The 4,885-nt window shown below is 37.6% G+C and overlaps 1 non-coding gene across 1 annotated transcript; it reads left to right on the forward strand.

Annotated features, from left to right (window-relative positions):
- The first annotated feature begins 2,599 nt into the window (after nt 1-2,599).
- LOC121208771 (small nucleolar RNA R71) lies at nt 2,600-2,706 on the forward strand. The gene has a single exon (XR_005903896.1). It is a non-coding gene; the product is annotated as a small nucleolar RNA R71 (small nucleolar RNA).
- Nucleotides 2,707-4,885: the final 2,179 nt, after the last annotated feature.

The following is a 4,885-nucleotide window of genomic DNA, read 5'->3' on the forward strand; positions in this document are numbered from 1 at the left end:
GATTTCGACTAAGGTTTTGAAAGGAAGAAGAAAATGAACAGTGATTTGCTTATATAGGGGAGGTGCACACGGTCTAGGGCCATGCTCGTGTACTCTGAAGGTGAGCCCGTGTTTTTTGAATTTTGCAATTTAGGTCGTGCCCGGCTACTATCCCACACCCGTGTGTTTGGGGCGTCTGTGGCGCACGGCCATGTCACACGATCGTGCCTAGCTTTGTTCGCTTCGCCCACGTCCGTGTGTTAGGGTACCACGCTCGTGTATTGTTGTCCATGGCCTAACGGCACGGGCGTGTCACACGCCCATGTCGAAGAAATAGAATTGAACCTTACTCCTGGCACGCCCTTGTTTTTCCATTCCTACGCCCGTGTTCACCTACCAAGTTCACCCACGGCCATGTCGCACGGCCATTGGGATTTATCGTATTCCATATTTTGAGGAAATCATGTCCTGCTTCCATACAGCCGTATCGCACGGTCATGTCTCTTCCCCTGCTTGGCCACGGCTTTAGGCACACCCGTGTTCCTGGCCATGTGTGCTGAAAAACTTTGCAATTCAAAGATAAATTTAATGATTTAAAGTGGTAGAAATTAAAAATAAAGAAATCAAAACATGTTAGTGCTCGGGTTGCTTCTCGAGAAGCGCTTATTTATAGTCTAAGCTCGACTTACCTCTCTGGTGAATGGTCAGGGTAATTCAAGGAGATTACTCCTCATTCCTGCTATCAATCTCATCAAAATAGGGTTTTAATCAGGTGTTGTTTACCTTAAAAGTACCGTAAGAGGGAATTCCTCATTTGGTGTGGTAGTGACAATGTGGGAATCTGCGGCATCTAGTAAGGCTTTATTGCCAACCTTAAGTTGATTAGGAGAGGTATCGGGCTTATTTTGGCGTAGTTTTGGTTTATCATGTGTTCTCGGTTTGTGTACTCGCCATTCGTCTAGCTCCTCTATCCGTAGCCTTCGTTCTTCATGAATGTGTCCTCTATTATTTCTGGAACATGGCTCGTAAACTTCTTTGAAGCTCAATTTCTACAAAGTCATGTTGTCAGTTTTAGTAGATTGGTGTGGACTATTACCTTCAATGTTCGATGTGATGCTAGAATTACGAGCTTGAAGGGTGATCGTTTCGTCTCCCACACGAAGTGTAAGATCATCTGTGCTAACATCAATAATTGTTTTAGCAGTTGCTAAAAAGAGCCTCCCTAAAATCAAAGGGGTGTTATTATCCTCTTCTATGTCTAGAACAACGAAATCAACGGGAAATATGAACTTATCTACTTTCACGAGGACATCTTCAATAATACCCCTAGGGAATCTTATAGTTTTATATGCCAATTGAATGCTCATCCTAGTTTGTTTAGGTTTTCCAAGACCTAGTTGCTTAAACATTTTGTAAGGCATGACGTTAATACTAGCCCCTAAATCAGCTAATGCATGACGTATATCTAAACTACCAATTAAGAAAGGAATTGTAAAACTCCCTGGATCTTTCAATTTGTGGGGTAGCTTATTCTGTAGAATAGCTGAGCAGAATGCATTTAGCTCCACATGCGACACTTTGTCCAACTTCCTCTTATTTACTAAAAGCTCTTTTAAAAATTTTATTGCATTTGGCATCTGCGACAAAGCTTCAATAAATGGTAAGTTAATATGTACTTTTTTTCAAAAGTTTAAGAAATTTATCGAATTTTTCGTCTGAGTAGTATTTCCTTGTCGCGTTAGGGTATCGCACACAAGGTTTATATTCGACAGTCACTGGTTTGTTTGTATTTTGATCTACCTCATCTCTCTCTTTGTTTACCACTGTTTCTTGCCTCAGTTCTGGTTTAGGCTCAACGACTCCTTCGTCATTTTGGATATTAATTACGTTGATTTGTTCCCTTGGGTTGGGTTCAGTGTTACTTGGCAAGCTACCTTGTGGTCGTTTAGAGATTAGTTTGGAAAGCTGGCCTATCTGAGTTTCGAGTCCTTGGATCGATACTTGTTGATTCTTTAGTGCTGTCTCGGTATTTTGGAAACGGGTTTCTGACACCGGGATGAATTTTGAGAGCATCTCCTCAAGGTTCAGTTTCTTCTCTTGTTGATAAGGTGGCTGTTGAAAACCCTGAGGATTTTGTGGCTTTTGATTCCCTTGACCACCCCAGGAGAAATTTGGGTGGTTCCTCCAACCTGTATTATAAGAATTACTGTATGGGTTATTTTGAGATCGAAAGTTATTGTTACCCATATAGTTGACTTGTTCTTCTTCATTTGTAGGGTTGAAGGATTGGTATTCTGTATGCACACCTCCACCACTTGAGTCACACCTTATTACTGGATGTACCTACGTAGAACCAAATAAACCGTCAATCTTTTTATTAAGAAGTTCTACCTGATTAGAGAGCATTGTAACTGAGTCGACGTTATAAACGCCCGCAGTTTTCGTTGGCTTTGTCCTCATAACTTGCCGCAGATAGTTATTCAGTGACATCTCCTCTATAAACTCACAGGCATCTTCTGGTGTTTTATTGTTGATGGTTCCGCCAGTAGCTGAGTCAACCATTTGCCGAGTCGAGGGATTCAGACCATTGTGGAATGTGTGCACTTGAAGCCAAAGTGGTAACCCATGGAGGGGGCACCTTCTCAGTAAGTCTTTGTATCTCTCCCATGCATCGTAAAGTGTTTCTAAATCCATCTACACAAAAGAAGAGATATCATTGCGTAATTTAGCCATTTTAGCCGGCGGAAAGTATTTTAGTAAAAAATTTTCGGTCATTTGTTCTCAAGTAGTGATAGACTCTCGTGGCAACGAGTTCAACCACTGTTTATCTTTGTTTCTTAGTGAAAAAGGAAATAACCGAAGACGAATGGCATCATCAGAAACGCCATTGATTTTAAATGTATCACAAAATTCCAGAAAGTTTGCTAAGTGAGCGTTGGGATCTTCATCCTACAAACCATCAAACTGAACAAACTGCTGTATCATTTGAATTGTATTAGGTTTTAGTTCAAAAGTATTTGCAGCTACAGCCAGTCTAACTATGCTAGATTCAGTTCCTATTAGAGAAGGTTTAGCATAATCATACATAGTACGTGGAGCAGGATTTTGATTAACCGCAATTGCAGAAGGTAGCTGATTGCCTTGGTTTTCAGCCATCTCTTCGATTGGGGGTTGAGTATCATCTTCTTGCTTGTTCTCTGTGTATCTTAAGCTGCACCTTATTTCTCTTTGATTTCTGCGAACTGTACGATCAATTTCTTCGTCAAAAAGTAATGGTCCCGACGGGTTTCTTCTAGTCATAAACTATAAAAACCTGCCAAGAGAAAGAAAAAAGAAAATTAATAAATAATATTAATAATGAAATAAAATTAAATTGCAAGAAAAATAAATCGCTAAAGTAATAAAAATTGAGCGTTCCTAATATTTTAGTTCCCCGGCAGCGGGGCCAAAAACTTGATCGCGTGATTCGTAACAAGTAATAAATATTTATAATGAAAATCAAACCTAGACTAACTATTATCACGACGAAAAGGCAAGCGCACCTATCGAACAATAGTATAGTAATGGCAAGACCGAGATGTCGTACCCAAGGGAATTCAAAATACTAGTAATAACTATCTTTTTATTATTTAACCTAGAAATGAAGAGGGGTTGTTTATTAAACTGATTAACTAAACTAATTAACTAATTAAACTAAGGCAAAGAGAAGATTTGAAAAAAAGAATTGAAGAAAAGTAATTGATAAAGACGACAACTAAGGAGGAATCCACCTAGATTTTACTTGTTATCTAACTCTGAACCAGACGATTTATTCACTTGACTTGATCCGTGAGACTCCTTAACCTATATTATTATCTCTTTCGAGACTAATAACGTCTAACCCTTAGTTGAATTAACTGAAATCTCTTTCTTAATTAAAACCCCTAGGGAAGCAGTAAATCGATTTATGGACTCCCATATTAGGTTTCACCGGCAAAATCTCGTAACCCTATTTCTAGGCGTTCGATCAACTCCACTTAATTATGCCAAATCTACTCTTAGACAGGGACTTTTGCTCCTCTGCATAAGCACATCAAATCATGAATTAATACCCAAAATATTAACTCAAGCATTAAGAACACATAATTAAGAACAAATCGAGTATCTATCATACAGTTCAGATAATAATAACAAGATCCATCATAGTTTTCAACCCCCTTATCTTTTTACCGAAACTTTTAATATAGAAAACTTTAGATTCGAATATCTCAATCTACACTTAATCTTTTCCCATGAAACAAATTTCATTCACCTGCATATTCATCTACAGCTAATTTCCAACCTTTAAATTACACAAAACTACACATTTTAAGGTATCGAAATATTTCGACGAGTTTTGTTCTTCAAGACAAAAATTCATTAAAACTAAAGAATTTCTTAACGAAACTTCAAAGTAACCTTAAAAACCTTTTAATCATGTTAAAAAAAGTTGAAAAACACTTTAAAATCAAGTTTTTATCCACAAACCCGAAACCCACCATTAACGACCAAAATTTCTGCTTTTATCTAAATCCTGCGTTTTACAAACTAATAATTTGACTTAAAGAACTAAATAACATTTCAAACTAATATGAATTTGATTAGTTACCTTGAATGCAAGAAAAATGGTGATTTTGACACAACCTGAAAACTCACGTTTGGGAGAGGATGATGAAGATGATGAAATTTTTGGATGATTTCTTGGTTTTACTAGAGATTTAAGGTTCAAATGTGATAAAAATTAAAGAGATTTAGGAATTAAAGATCAAAAGCAAATAGAAAAATAAGAGGAAAAAAAGGGATGCCACACTAGCTATTGAGGAGAAAAGTTTTCATGAAACATGCTTGGAATGGGGGTTTTTAGGTTGAATTTAAAATACTAGGCAAT

This window comes from Gossypium hirsutum, chromosome A10 (assembly GCF_007990345.1).
Source record: "Gossypium hirsutum isolate 1008001.06 chromosome A10, Gossypium_hirsutum_v2.1, whole genome shotgun sequence".
Lineage (NCBI taxonomy): Eukaryota > Viridiplantae > Streptophyta > Magnoliopsida > Malvales > Malvaceae > Gossypium > Gossypium hirsutum.